Source organism: Rattus norvegicus, chromosome 3 (genome assembly GCF_036323735.1).
Source record: "Rattus norvegicus strain BN/NHsdMcwi chromosome 3, GRCr8, whole genome shotgun sequence".
In the NCBI taxonomy this organism is placed as follows: Eukaryota; Metazoa; Chordata; class Mammalia; order Rodentia; family Muridae; genus Rattus; species Rattus norvegicus.
Genome location: NC_086021.1, coordinates 103937968 through 103954699, shown reverse-complemented (window position 1 = coordinate 103954699; position 16732 = coordinate 103937968). Strand labels below are relative to the sequence as shown.

At 37.4% G+C, this 16732-nt stretch overlaps 1 protein-coding gene across 21 annotated transcripts in view; it reads right to left on the bottom strand.

Annotated features, from left to right (window-relative positions):
- The window catches only part of Lrrc4c (leucine rich repeat containing 4C), a 1379071-nt gene that overhangs the window by 184523 nt on the left and 1177816 nt on the right, over positions 1-16732 (bottom strand). For all 21 annotated transcript variants that reach the window (XM_063283692.1, XM_063283688.1, XM_063283697.1 and 18 more), the window contains one exon: positions 15558-15651. The gene's annotated coding sequence lies outside the window, so the exon portion shown is untranslated. The remainder of the gene's footprint in view (positions 1-15557; positions 15652-16732) is intronic.

The window sequence follows — 16732 nt, the reverse complement described above, 5'->3', positions numbered from 1 at the left end:
CTTAAATCTTGCTTCTAATAGCACTGTTGCGGAAGTTGCAATTCCAATATACTTGTGGTAATGTGAAAATACATAGATATAAAATATTGAAAATATTGAGAGAACAAAGGGAATTCTGGGCATAGTAGCCACTTCCATGTGCCCAGAGCACAGAGAATATAAGATCAGAATGAGGCTGTTCAAATTTTATCTCTGCATTTGTTCACACTGTAACATAGCAAAATATTTTTACAAAAAATAAAACTAGTTTTGAAATTTGCTTTGAAAGATAAATTTATTTGTATAATTAATACATGGACATTGGCATATGAAATGTATATGCCTTCTGATAAGGCTAACACAAAAATCTACCAAGTTTACTTATATAAAATAATACCATATGCAGTTACTTCATCATATAAAACTAGCTGCTTTTCATATATATTTCCAGGTGCTCAATCATCACCAGAATGTCATTCATGAATATGCATGTTCCAGCTTTGAAAATCTCAGTGCCCATCAGTCCTAATTAAGCCAGTCTGCCCTCAGCAACCACCAGTCTATTATAAAATTACATATATTCTCTTGTTTTTTTATTTTTTTATTTTCTTTATCTACATTTCAAATATTATCCCCCTTCCCAGTTTCCCCTCTAGAAAACCCTATCCCATTTGCCCACTCCCTGCCTCCATGAGCGTGCTCCCCCACTTACTCATTCCCACATTCCCATCCTTGCATTCTCTTATACTGGGGCATCGAGCCTTCAGAGGACTAAGGGCTTCTCCTCCCATTGATGTCCAACAAGGCCATCCCTCTGCTACATATGGGGCTGGAGTCATAGGTTGCTCCATGTGTACTATTCTGTTGGTGGTTTAGTCCCTGGGAGATCTGGCGTGTCTAGTTGGTTGATATTGTTGTTCTTCTTATGGAATTGTAAACCCCCTCAGCTACCTCAGTCCTTTCTCTAACTTCTCCATTAAGGACCTCATTCCAATGGTTGCCTGAGAGTATCTGCCTCTGTTAAGCTAAACTCAAACTTAAATAGATCATAGCATAGTATAGCATAGCATATCCAACATTTCATATGAAGAGAATTGCCCCATGCATTTTTGAGACTTGCTTTCTCACTCACCATAATGTTTTCAAGCTTTATTTATAACATAGGACATATCAAAACATTATTAACTTTCTGCCAACTAATATTACATCAGTGGATGTGCCATATGTTATCCCAACATGATTAGTACAATACTGAATACATGAATGAATGAAGAATTAGTAAAGTTGAAATGTTAATGATTCCTTCATAACAAGAAACAGCAAAAGGGTGTGTATGATTACAGAAAGATTACCCTATTTAAGAAACATCATTGGTTTTCCTGTAGAGTCCATTACCTACAGTTTAATTAAGCAACCATAGTGTTAAACTGACTTCTAATAATGAGCTAACTTCATACAACAAATGGGAACAAATCTCAATCTTCATCAGAGAAACTTATTTTGCAATAGATGACTACTCACTCAAAGATCACTGACTAGTCAAGTGGCAGAGAATAAGAGAATGTGAAATGCTCAGCCCTAAAGGAGAAATCTACATACTTCCTCCTCCTCCCAATGCTAAGGTATTATTGAAGAAGATGGGCAGAAAGAGCTTGAGGCAATGGATAACTACAAGGCAAATGTGTTCTGTATGCAGTAGGGAAGTTTCACATTCAAACCAACAGCATTTGTGATAGCCCACACAAGGCCAGCACAGGCCCAAGGCAGAAACATTCTAGCACGGCAACGGAAGGTTGGCATGATGTCACAAGCTAGGGAATTGCTGGCAAAAAAATATCTATTAGAACATGGAACAACTGTTTTCATTAATCGTGTGGCCTGTGTGCCACATAGGTTTATTATGAGCCAATGGAAACTCCCACATCTGAAGGTAAATGGGCAACAAAAATCTTATTTGATGGGCTTAAAAAAGATTTGCATGTGGATGAACACAGAAGAGGGACTAGGTAGAATAGAAATTGGGATTGTTGATAAGATCAAAAATTGATTGCATGCAAAGCTCAAGGAAATAATAAAATCTGAGAAAAATGAAAATATTGGTTACTTGTACAACCATCTGCTTCCTATGGTCTGGTTCTGCCTGGCTAAAGAGGAGTAACAGGTAACTCTTCTGCTTTATACTATGCAAGCTAATACAGGGTCCTGACTCTGCTGTGTTATGTTTCTCGTTTACTTTTTAGAGGTGAAAATATTAATATCTTCCATTCCTCCTCTTCATTAGCCTTCTCATACAGTGAGCTCTCTGTCAGGTTCAAGTTTTACTACAAACAGAACTATTTATACATTGGGTAAAGTTTAAAGTAGTTTAATGTGAGAGAGATGAATTTGAGGATAGAAAAATGTGTAAGCAGATCTGTATTTCAAAGGAATTTATGGGTAAATATAGGCTATATACAACTCATAGGCCACAGTGATTTGTTGAACATGGTGTCTCATAGACTTTGATGCTTATTTAGGTGGGAGTCCACATGCTATATATGTGCATCATATCACCTGCACAAGTTATAACATCATAGAACATTTAGATTATCCCGCTTAATGGTAACAAACCAAAAATGTGTATTATTGAGCCTCATCAGTATATTTATGATTTGCATATTGCAATTTTAACTCTATTTATTTAAGAAAGAACTTTAACATTACTGATAACAGTGGGAATGTATCCTATTACATGACATGTATTTTATTAAAGAATGAATAATTCAAAGGAAAATACACTTTAATACATTTTTATGGTTTTGAAAATTATATACATGAGTTTCAAAAAGCTAACCTCTAAAAACAAAACAATCCAATCAACAAAATGGGGTATAGGGCTAAAGAGAGAATTCACAAGAGAGAAATTTTGAATTGTCAAGAAGCACTTAAAGAAATGCTCAAAGTCCTTCATCATCAGGGAAATGAAACTCAGAATAATCCTGGGATTCCACCTTACACCAGTCAGAATGGCTAAGATCAAAAACTTAGGTGGCAGCACATGTTGGCAAGGATGTGGAAAAATAGGAACACTTCTCCATTGCTGGTGAGATTGCAATAGAAATCAAACCGGAGTTTCCTCAGAAAATTGAAAATAGTTTTATCTGATGACCCAGCTATACCTCTCTTGGGCATATACCCAAAAGATGTGCCAACATGCCACAGGGACACATGCACCACTATGTCTATAGTGGCCTTATCTTTGACATCCAGAAGCTGGAAATAACCCATATGTCCCATTACAGAACAGTGGTTCATTTACACAATGGAATAGTACTCAACTATTAAGAACAAGAACATTGTGAGTTTGGCAGGCTAATGAATGGAACTAGAATATACCATCCTGAGTGATGTAACTCAGAAGCAAAAGGACATGCATAGACTCACTAATAAGTGAATTGTAAGCAAAAAGTATAGAATACCTAGGATACAATCCACAGAACTAAAGTTTAATAAGCAGAAAGGCACAAGTGAGGATGCTTCAATTCCACTTGGGAGGGAGAAGAAAGTAATCATGAGAGACAGAGGGAGGGAGGCATCTTGGTGAAAAAGAAGAAATGGAGCAACACAGGGAACATGATCAGGTATTAGGGTCTGGAGATACAGGAGCCAACAGAATGAATGTAAATATGCAACCTCGGGAGGTGGACCCTCTAGAAAGTACCAGAGGTTTGTCAAGTGAGAGACTCTCAGGATTCGAATGGAGGGACCTTAGATGAAATTTCTAATAGTAGGAGAGGGACTCATAGAGTCCGTCTGCAGTAGGAAGACACAGCATCAAGTGGAGTGATGGGGTTGCCATTCCACAGTCAAAAACTCTGACCCAAAATTGTTCCTGTCTAAAGGAACTGCAGGGGTAAAAATGGAGAAGAGTCTGAGGGAAAAGTGGTCCAGTGACCAGCTCAAATTGTGATCTAGTTCAAGGGGAGGCTCCAAAGTCTGACACTATTACTGATGTTATGGTGTGTTATAAACAGGAGCCTAGCATGGCTCTCCTCTGGGAGGCCCAACAACATTCTGATGGAGACAGATGCAGATACTTACACCCAGCCATTGGGCTGAATTCAGTTGACCCCTGTCGTTGAATTAGGGAAAGGCTGGAAGAAGTTATGGAGGAGGGCGAACCCATAGGAAGACCAGCAGTCTCAATCCATCTTTACCCCTGAGATCTCTCAGACACTGACTCAACAACCAGGCAGCATACAAGAGCAGGGCAGAGGCCTCTGAAACATAAACAACAGAGGACTCCCTGGCCTGGCCTCAGTAGGAGACAATGCTCCTAACCCTTCAGAGACCTGAGGCCCCAGGGAGTGGTAGGCTTGGCAGAGGCGGACATCCTCTTGGAGACAAGGTGGGAGGAGGAATGGGATGAGGAACTAACTGTGGGAGGGCAGATCAGGTGGCAGGTAATGATTGGGCTGTAAAAGAATAAATGTAATAAAAACTATATGCAGTAGTTCTGTAATTATATCATTTCTACCTCTCTTCTTTCCTACCTTATTCTTTTACTAACACCCTCATCCCCACACAAATTCATGACATCTTTTTAATTATTGTTATGTATAAACACATAAATATGTATATATGTTGATATAGAGAGATGAAAATATGAAAGGATAGATATTTAGCAATTGAATATATGAAGTATATATACATGTATATATGTGTGTGTGTGTGTGTGTGTGTGTGTGTGTGTGTGCGCGCGCGCATGAGCAACGTATGATATGACATAGCAGAGACTTGTCTCTGGAGGAAACTGTTTTTCCCTGTCTCAGTAGGCTTTGATGGCTTATAATTATCCATCTAGTTGTGGGACTTTATAGACTTCTCCCATCCACAATGTGCACTAATGTCATGTTTATTTATGCTGTGAATATAGGTCAATGACTAAAGTGCTTGACACACAAGCATGAGACCCCAAGTTAGGATTGCTAATACCAATGAAGCGAGATAGTATGGACCTTATTTACAGCACTGGGGAGGAGAATGAGAGGGAGTAGCAGGGCCTGGAAATAGATGTATCCCTGAAGGACACTGTCTACTCAGTCTAGGCAAAGGAAATGGAGTGGCAATGGACCCTGTCTCAAAAAAAAAGAATCATAGACAAAATGAAGCACTGGTCTTCACATACTCCCATATGTATTTAATATCCCATGTATGCATACACATACATATCTTACACATGTAGTAATAATAAAATTAATTCACTGAGTTCAGAAATTTCAGTAGTATGTTTGCTTTCATTTATTTTAATTATTATATATGAACTCTAGCCGAAGATTTGAAGTCAAATGTGCAATTCTTGTATTGATATTTCTTTAGAAACGTTCTGTAAAGCACAGGCTTTAATTCTACTTTGGTCATCCAAAGAATGCTTCACCTGAGCTAATTGCTGATTCAAATGAGAGTTCTCAAAACAATGGAAACAGTTCTTGAGTCTTCCGATATTACTCTCTGCACAGAAACAGGAAATGTCTCCATATTCTACACAACCATATTTTATCCTGACATTTTTTCCAAAGTTTTCAAAACTCAACTCATCCATAAATTCTTCTGCGGTGAAGACGGAAGGCACCCAGACATTCTGTTAATATCTTCAGTGTGATTGATATTTCTCTCCTTCAGTGTGGCAAGATAGCATATGTGTATGTGTGGGCAAGCGCATATATCTTTATGTTAATGTGCATCTGCTCATCCCATCTCTACCATCTACCATTAAGATATTAAACTCCCAGGGTCTGTTCTTGCTTCCCTCCACAGAAAAGGATATTTATTTACTGGTAACCCTTGTGTCTAGTGCTGTGGCCTGATGTTCAATAAACATGCATTGAATGAATGAGTGGGTGCTTAATGACAGCAGTGACGACTGTGAAGGAAAATCTCCCTTCACACACAGAGAAAATAAGATCATGTATAAACATCAGTGCAAATCGCTTGCTTCCTCAAGTGTATTGTTTTTAAGCACTCTCAGCTGAAATGTGCTGTGGACTGACTGAGACTTAGCGGGTGATTTTCTCCTCACCTCGGCTTTCCCAATGGCTACAGTTCCAAACACAGCACATATAAAGTGAGAATGTTTTCCCTACAAAATAATGCTGCATTCTTTTGCATGGCGTTGCTTTTCAAAGTCATTGGATTCATGTATTTCTGCTCCTTTATCACAGATGTGTTTCATGGGCTACAGGCTAAGGAAGAGAACTGAACAAGGGGTCCTAACTTTCCAATCTCCCTATTTTGTTATAAAAAGCACCAAGCAAGAGAGGATGTGCTTAAGCCTACTATGACTAGATACTCCAAGGTGGGGTTGAACCTAAGGAGATCTTCCCCTTCTCTGAGGAGGAACAAAGGAGTGGGTCATAGGGGGAGGGATTTGGAAGGGTCAGACTGAGAGGAGAAGAGGGACTGGGGGTGCAATTGGGGATGCAATGTGAATAAAAATACCTGAAAAACTGGCGTTCTGAGTCATAGGAGATACTTCCCTGCAACTTATATCACCTTTTAACATTTTTACTGTTAGATTTCCCTACTACAAGCTGTACATACTGATATACACCTTTCCTTTTTTTTTTTTTTTTTTTTTTCCGGAGCTGGGGACCGAACCCAGGGCCTTGCGCTTCCTAGGTAAGCGCTCTACCACTGAGCTAAATCTCCAGCCCTGATATACACCTTTAATTCCATGATTTTGGTTGTAGAAGCAGAAGGATTAGCAGTTCAAGATTATCACAGGTGAGCGATAAGACTAGCCTAGGTTATATTAGTCACAAAAAAGCAAAATAAAGAAAAACAGCATAAAACTACAACAAATGAAAAGCAACAAACACTTCTCTTTCATATAAAATGTAAACACTGTAAACCTCCTCTATGTAAGCCAAAGCAGCCAAAGCTTCAGAGAATTTGGAATGCTTTATGCATATTTTAATCTTAGTTTTACCCTCTATTTTGACTCATTTTGAATGACTACATCAACTACTATCTTTCAAGGTCTTTAACCTTGAAATTAGGGGGAAAGGGACACAATGGCTCAATGATAGAACTCATTTAAAGAAGCCAAATTTCATTCATCTGCATTGGGAGGACCTCTCTGTTGCTACAGTCTGCCATTATTCCTGCACCATTGCTATGACAAGTGACTAGAGTAAATCGACTTTGTGAGCAGAAGATTCATTTAAAACTTCCAAAAGGGATTATTAACTTTCTATGACCCTCACAAAACTGTAAAATAAAACAGTGTTAGGAAATTAAAAGTAAGACATTGCTCACATCTACTCTGCTCATATCTTTGTCTTATACATAAGCAGACTCCACCTATATTTTAGAAAAGTTTAATGGGCAGTGATGGCACTTCCTATATTCTTTAAAAAGAAAGTGTCAGGATCTGTAGAAAATGGCATATTGAAGGCATTTTCTTGTTTTCAGTCTTTAAATTATAATTACAGTGACAGGCTAATGTTTTCCCAACACCACAATGGCACCTTCCCTGAACAGGCTTCCTCCTCTTTGTATGATAGATACAGTCTTGCACAATTGAAATACCATTACTGTAATTACTCTCTTTTACTCATCCACTCCTCCCACTTTGACCCAATGTTTACCACTCCAAAAATGTCACTATGCTGAAGAAAAATAGAGATTATCTTCACCTTCTCTATCATCCCGAAAGGCCATTTTTAGTCCCTAGCCCTGCAAGTTGTGTAGCACATCCATTTTGCTTAATATATTCTGTAATTTATGCAAATGTTTATGTTAATTGTCTCTGCCTTTGTGTAGTTTGTAGATGCTGAAGCACACAGGTCTGTGATTGATGAAAACAAGCAGAAATTATTATGACAGTAGAAGACTAACTCTGGGAGTCATGGATCAAACCTTTCCCAAGAAAATTTGATAATTCCACATTTCTGTGGTGGCAATAATTTGCATTATCTAAATCTGAGTAAAGCAACAATAGGTTCATCCCAGGGCCCATGATGTTTCTAGGCATAGACTCTGGACATATTTGCTATACCAAGGATTATTCTCTTTTAAGAGAGTTGCACTTCGGGGTTGGGGATTTAGCTCAGTGGTAGAGCGCTTGCCTAGAGAGCGCAAGGCCCTGGGTTCGGTCCCCAGCTCCAAAAAAAGAAAAAAGAAAAAAAAAAGAAAAAAGAGAGTTGCACTTCCATATTTAGGTCTTCCATCTTCTTGAGCTTCTGTGAATTGTTTCTTGGGTATTTGGAGCTGTTGGGCTAATACCCACTTGTCAGTGAGTGCATACCTTGTGTGTTCCTTTGTGATTGGGTTACCTCACCCAGGATGATATTTTCTAGTTCCATTCATTGGCCTACAAATTTTGTGATGTCATTATTTTTAAAAGCTGAATAATATTCCATTGTATAAATGTACCACATTTTCTGTATCCATTCCTCTGTTGAGGGACATCTGGGTTCTTTCTAGTTTCTATTATAATTAAGGCTGCTGTGAAAATAGAGAAGCATATGTCCTTGTTGTATGTTAGAGGATCTTTTGGGTGTATGCCCAGGAGAGGATGCTTCAGTCATTCTTAGAAGGGGGAACAAAATACCCAAGGGAGGAAATACAGGCACAAAAAGTGGAGCAGGGAGTGAAGACAAGGTCATCCAGAGACTGCCCCACCTCTGGTTCCATCCCATATGTAGTCACCAAACCCAGTCACTATTGTTGATGCTAACAAGTGCTTGCTGACAGGAGCCTGATATGGATGTCTCCAGACAGGCTCTGCCAGAGCCTTACTGAGAGAGGTGAGGATGCTTGTAGTTAGCCATGAGACCAAGCATGAGGACCCTAATGGAGGAGTTAGTGAAAGGAAGGAAGGAGTTGAAAGGGTTTGCAACCCCATAGGAAGAACAACAATATCAACCAGCCAGACCCCACCAGAGCTTCCAGGGACTAAACCACCAACATGGAGGGATCCATGGCTCCAGCTGCATATGTAGCAGAGGATGGCATTGTATGGCATCAATAGGAGGAGAAGTACTTGGTCCTCTGAAGGCTCCTTTTCCCAGTGTAGGAGAATGCCAGGGTGTTGAGATGGGAGTGCGTAGGTGAGAGTGGGAACATCTTCACAGATGCAGGGGGAGGAAGGAAGAAGGTGAGGGGTGGGGAAAGGGGAGACATTTGAAATGTAAATAAATAAAAAATATCCAAATTAAACTTAAAAAAGAGAGAGTTGTACTTCTTACTTGGCAAGTCGGCATTTTACCTCGCAGGATCTGGTGCTGTGTAAGATCACTGTTATCTTTGCCCCCTGTCTTAGTCACTGCTCTATTGAAGAGTCATTATGACTGAAGCAACTCTTATAAAGGAAAAACATTTATTTGGAGGCCTTGCTTATCTTTTCAGAGGTTTAGTGTATTATCATAATGGTGGGGAACACACCAATACTCATAGCTCTGTAGCAGCAGCTAAGAAGTACATTCTCATCTGGTGATTAAAAGAGAGCAAGCCTGGGCTTGGCACGGGCTTTTGAATCACATATAGTCACCTGAAAATATATCTTTACAAGAGTTAATAGGTGTGTTGTTTGTGTTTTATATACATATATATGAATAAGTTAGAAATCATTTTGTTACTAATTTTATTGCCTTGCTATTTTTATTTTCAAATATATGTACCTATACATATATTTAATCTCTTTTTTAACATAGAAAGCTTAAAGGAAATACATAATAGAATTACTTATATACACTCCACACTCATATATTCATATTATACATACTTTTAAAAGAGTACAAAATTGTTGCTAATACTCATATTATTTTTGTTTCAGAATTTTAAGTAAATATTTATTTAATGTAATCTCCTATTTATAACCAAAGTAATGGAACAATTATGAATAATATTTCAATGTTTTTGCATGCCCATATACCATATCATAAAATGTTCTATACTTTAGAACTGAATCTTTGCAACATATTGTAACGACTTTCAATGTGGTTCAATGCTTCTCCCTTTTCATAAATATCCATTTTCACATGTGTCCATTGATCTAATTTTGATTTCCCTTTTCCCCTGTGAATATTATGAAGGCTGTGGGAAATGCTAGTCATGTGGTCCACCATAGCCCTGTCTATTGGGCTGTCAGAGACATATTTTATCAGGAAGATTTAAGTCAAAAGCAGGCATATTTTGGTATAAATGCCAAATTGTCTCCAGAAGTGTTACGTTCAATTATTCTTTCAACAGGAGTTTATGAAAGTGTTCTCTTACTACCACTGGGTGTTTGAATTCAGCATTTAATTTAGAGAGCAAGAAGGGGGCACAAAAGGATACAAAAGTTCCCTGAGTAGGGCCATATTAGATTTATGGAGAAACATTTGTTAACCAGGATCAGAGTCACGGGAGTGTGGGCATGTTTGTTCTATTACCAAGAACTCTATGAATCAGTTCTAATAACAGTTCAGTCCCCTGCCAGCACACCCACAGCTCAGAGGTAGCACTGACCAGGGAAAAGAAACTTTCTACTGGAGAAAACTCCCACAGTTGTGATAATAGCAAATATTCCTTTTGTTCTTTCTGGCTGGGGGTGGGGTACTTTTGTTTCACTCGAACACATCTATCCCATTCTAAATCTGGGGAACACTATAATACCAAAAATAAACTGAACTCTACTTGTTTCTAAATAAAAATGTCGATCATAAAGTAATAGCCATTGTAATTAACCCATGTGCATGACTGCTTTATGCATATGAACCGAGAACCTGACACTGCTATTTGTAATATACCAGGTTCCAATCTGTTGCCCTGTCCATTTAACAACATTTCAGAGCACAATAACCCTCAGTCTTTCTATAAGAAAGAAGAACAAATGGCAGTGTTGATAGGCCTCGCTCCTACTGGGCAGATATCCTATAGGTAACAAAGCTGCAGGTTGGTGCTCGTGGATATCAGATATGAAAGCTATGGTGCTCATTCAGGAAGTGGGTATATTTTATTAATGTCCTTTGGATTTATTTTATTTTATTTTTTATTTTTCCATTTTTAAAAGTTGGGTATTAAGAACGTTTTAGCAAAAATCCTTGAATTTGTCTGTAAATATTCCAACTTTACTATCGAAGCTGTTTTGCACTTATTTCACTAAGAAATTCTAAATTATCAGAAATTCTAAATGATCAGAATTACTATGTATCTTACGGAAATAGAAGTTAGCATGTTCCCCCATCATGTGATTTTATTCTCTTGTAATTTATTAATGTCCTGAAATTGATTATTTTGAACTTTCTTTATTATTTTGAATAGATCTCCTAGAAATACATTCAGTCTTCATTTAATCTTCTATGCAATAAATCATTATTTCATTTTATAATAAGCTAAAGTGATATTGTACTGACTCTCACACAGGAGCTGGAAGTTGAAACAGTTGGTAAAGTGCTGTGAACATAAGCTAATTTTCTAGCATCCTCCAAGAAATAACAAATGGATCCCTAGAGCTCACTTCCAAGACAGTCTCACTGTAACATTAGATCAAGGCTGAGGAAGAGACCCTGTCTCAAAATAAAATGAAGAGTGATTGAGGAAGACAAAGTATGTGGACCTGTGGTTTCCAATTGCATGTACATATACCCACATTGATACATATAAACACATATGCCAACATGCACACAAAAGGCTCTCAAACATTAAAGAGAAATAAGAAAGCGGATTCATTTCAAATTAAATGGGTATACACACACTTCAATAACTATTTCATTAATAGAAACTAGGTATAGTTACACCATTTTAACAATTAGTGCAGTTCTGCTTTTACTTAATTTGGAGAAACACTTAAAATTGCAGTGCTACCTGTAGAATAATATTTGTATCTTGAATTTCAGTTTACCATGAAAGCTTTTCTCTTAATGTGGGTTTCTGATAACTAAGAGCCACCTTAATCTTCCCCAATGGTCAACAACCATGGTCAAGAGCACCTCGTTGCCACATAATCTGAACAGCCTTTATTAGCTCAAGGATCCCACCCTGCTGATATGAAGTCTGCTTGCTTTGGTTCTGTTTTGCCCTTCTCTTTACTTTCTCTGAGAGATGAATTTGGAAGATTGAACCTCATTAAACCTTTATTTTTCTACCCACGGGGTGGTTTACTTTTGTGGTTCCACTGTGTCTTCATTTACAGACTTTGGGACTTTGGATTAGAAAGGAGATCGAGTGTTGTCGTTGGTGTTTTAGGGCAGGGCAAGACAGGTCTAGTAGATACCTGGAAGACAGTAATTCTGAGAACAATGTGGAATGTGGAGACCCAAATGAAGAGGTTTCAGATGGAAAGGAAATTAGCAGTTGTCCTAGAAACCATTCTTGTAATACTTTGACAAACAATGTGGCTGCTTTCTTCTTTTGTCTAATAATTCTGCATGAGGCTACTTTGAATTTTTTTTAAAGACAGCCTAGAATTGACTGTGTCACATGTCTATTAGTGACCCTTCTGTTGCAGATCTACAATAAAAAAGAGCAAGCAAGGCAAAAGCATTACAAAATGTATAGTTTGAGGAGTAAAAAGAGAACGAGGAGATTTTAAATGTTGGAGCCATGTCCCATGCTCAAGAGATAAGAAGTTTAAGGAATGGCTTCAGGAGAAACAGAATAAAAGACGTGGTACCATCAAGACAAAATCCCATTCAGGTAAGCTTCCTACATGTGAAAATTAAAGGTTATTTAACAAAGGAAAACTGTCAACAATGCAAAGCTTACATGAGTGTGTGTCTTGAAGAGAACCAGTTTCCAGCCCTAGAAGGCAGCAGAATTTGGCAGTGTTAGCCAAGTACTTCAGGCTTTCTCCAAAAGATACAGGTGTAAAGGGGCTGTGAAATCTTCCTTAAAAGGTTAAGAAAAGCTGCCTAGGCTACACATGTGGCAGGTGACTTTCTGCAGGAAGCCCTGAGAGGCTGTTGCCTGAAGCTGTGAAGGTAAAGCCTAAATTGTGTGGAGAGCCCAAGAAGTTAAAGGTGCCAGAGTCATGGATTCCTGACAAGAAGAGCTTCAGACAAGTCTGGCACCAGCTCAAGAGAAAGCATTGTGCTGCATTCCACAAAGCTGGAAGGGGTGAGAGATCTGAAGAGCTACATATCCCCAGACATGGACGTGTAGGATTTGGAGTTTGCCCTGCTGGGTTTCAGCTTTAATTTGGTCCAGTATTTTCTTATCACTCACCCTTTCCTCCCTTTCGAAATGTTTATGTATATTCTGAACAATTGTATGTTGGAAGTATATAATTTTCTTTTTGCTTTTCTATGGGACTACATTTAAGAGATTTGCCTGAGTCTTAAAAAAGATTTTGGACCTTAGATTTTCAATAGTCTTGTGATTATGAAAGAATACATGGATTTTTGAGGTTGTACTAAATGCATTTTACATTATGACAGGGCTGCAAATCTATGAGGGTCAGAATATGGAAAGTAGTAGGGTGAAATTGGCCTGCAGTTGACTCAAAAATTTGAATGTTCAGTTGGTGGACTGTTTAGGAACATTTAGAAAGCACTACTCTATGGCACTAGGAAAAGACTTTGAGGTTTCAAATGTCCGTTCTAACCACTGCATGTGGATGAGATGTAAACTCTTTGTTACTATTTCAACAACATGCCTGCCTGGCTGCCTGGCTGCCTGGCTGCCTTCTAGCCACTATGATTTTCACCATGATAATCATGATTAAGTCTCTGAAACTGTAAGTAAGACCCTATTTGAATGCTTTCTTTTATAAGCTGGGTTGGTAATGTTTCTTTATAGTGGTAGAAGATTAGTTAAGAAGCATGACTGCAAAATGATGGTTTTTTTTTTGGATAAAAATTGGATAATTGTGGTGCATTTTAAATGGAAAGCATTTCTATTTTTATATATTAATTGGCTAAAGATGAGAAAGCAGGTTTTTCGTAAATACCAGCATTCTATATTCTCTGCAGGAGCAGAGGCTCTTGAAATGACTGACCATGTCTCTGTAGAATAGTGACCGCCGGGGAGGAAAGGGTCTTTTATAGATTTAATCATATCCTTAGTATGTAGAATCATTTTCAGAATTATATGTTTGAATGTGAAAAATAATGTTCTGGTTAATTTATGAACCATTTGATATCCTTGAAAGATAAACAGAAAAACTTTTCTAATAATCAAATTTGCAAATGGCCCTATAAACCACCCTTTGGCCAACAACTTATGCTGTTTATGCTAAACAAGTATTTGCTACACATATTTACATGTAATATACTACACGTGCTAAACTGTGTGAAGCAAAATTATATTAAAGTCAGATTCCACATCTTGAAAGTTGACTTATTTGATTCTGATGATTAATTATTACTCATGATATATTCTACAGTGGATTAGCAAATTAAATATTTGTTCTTCTGTAATGAAATGCCAAATGGTCAAATCTATTAGAATTTTATCTTCTGATATTTTAGCCCAATTAAGAATATAAACTAAAATTTAATTCACTCAAATTACCAAAAGTGAAGTTAGCTGTTTCTTTAATGTTTTTGAGCCTCAATTAAAAGAAACACAAGTATGAAATAAATAGATCCTGTTCCTCTTAGAGGAGTGTTTCACAATCTGTTGGTCTTGACCCCTTGGGGTTCACATATCAGATGTTCCATTTATCCAATACTTACATTTTGACTCATAGCAATAGAAAAATTTTAGTTATGAAGTAGCGAAAATAAATTTTATGATTGGGGAATCACCACAGTATAAGGAACTGAATTAAAAAGTTACAGCATTAGGAAGATTGAAAACCACTGACCTAGAGACAGTGCCAGGTAAGCGTGCAGTGGGTCCTGGCACATGTTTTAACTCCTTTCCTTAGTCTATATTCCTAGATCCACACAGCTATTTTTTGCTTTGTTTTAAGGTCATTACTCCTTTACACTATTTTAAATAATCTTTTACTTGGATTCATTTTTACTTACAAATAAGATCTAAACTCATGCATAACTTATTAAAGTAGATCCTCAAATTCCCATTGAAACTGGTATATTAAGAAAATAGCTGAGGTTGCTTACTATATTTATAAACGGTTTCCTTCACAAATGCTTGAATAATAATTGAATAGTATATTATGGCATTTTAAAATTTTGGCATTTAAAATACGGGTAAGATCACAAGTGGTTGTGGTTTACTATGTTGCCATCCTCTGCACAGTGACAGAGAGAGCTTTTGGTAGTACCAAGAAAGCCTCACATCTAGAAGGAAGCTGGTTAAAATATGGACAAAGACTTGACGTATTTTTAAACAAGGAAAGCATCTCAGTGCCTTGGCTCTTTCTATAACCTCCCACTCACATTATTTTAATATGGTAGTAAGTGATGAAAACCGTGGGAGAATCCTGTTAGGTCTCTCCATTAAACTTCTTTGATGACAAAGAGTAATTATGACCCTGGTAAGCAAGTCTACCCAAAGTTGGTACTAAATGTGAAAAAGTCTGTCTTTGTTCCAAATGGTTACTGGTCCTCTGTTTGTGTGTTCCTTACAAATTTTCAACCGCACCCTGTCCTTAACATATACAGCAAGTGTGTCAGTCCTAAGAGGGATAACGAGTGAGTTGAGCTTACCTTAAAGTGTGTCTAGCTGGCTCTTCTCTTCCTGAGGGAATTCAAAGAAGTAAAATGCATGTTCTGGATGCCTACTGGTGAAGTTTCTTCACACCTGGAGAGAACAATACAAGGATCCATTTTAAATTAAGACATGTGAAGAAGGACAAAATTAGGATCAGATATGCCTCCTTATTGCATGTTCTTAGTAGAATTCTATAATTGCAAATGACAGAACAGCCATTGTTCATTACCAAGTGACTAGTGATTTTTAAATATGGCAAACTCCATTTACACTTAAATGTGATTATTACATATATTTATGCTTCTCCTTACTCAAGTTTAGTCAACCTGATTTTATTATTCTTTCATTTTTCTGTCAAGTTTCAGTTGTTTTATTATTGGATGTATATTATCTCAATATTATTAGGTAAACAACCACATAGTTGAGATTTTATGGGTATATCTTCACTGTCATAGCTAGAAGGCACACTCTTAGACAATCAAGACTGATTGAGTGGTTGAGTGCTTGGTTAGCACACATGAAGGCTCAGGTTCAATTCCCAATTTTTTTTCCTTATGTAAATGTGCAAGTAAGTATGTGAGTAAGTACCAGAAATTTAATTTACAATTAAATGTATCAGTCTAATAGAGGAATAAAAATATAGGCGAATATAATATTAAGTAAACTTTATGACTGGGTGCAATTTTTCTTTATGATAATTAGTAAAGCAATTGTACAGGACTTCACTGACACTTGAAGTTCTCTCCTTGTAGCAGGAAGAATATTATATAGAATTGTTACTAAGACCAAGAATATTAGAGGAGAACATGCTACCTCTACTTGCCTAGAACACTATAATTTCTAAAGATGCTCTAAATAATTATTCTTATGCTACAGATAAGGATAGCTCTGACCACTTATCAAAAGAGATTCTATTTTTTTCAGCTGAAGGATAATAGTGTAGATAACTTCCATAATCAAAATGCAATTAAAAACAGACAAAGGAGCCCATTCGCATGGCTACATCTGTAACATAACTCCTTTACCTGAGGTTCAGGGAACACCTCCGAAGAGATGCCTAAAGTATTTAAAAGCCAGAGGAACTGGAAATCTGCTCTAAGAGTGTGCCTTCTAGCTATGACAGTGAAGCCATACCCATAAAATCTCAATGATGCTGTTGCCCAAACAAGTC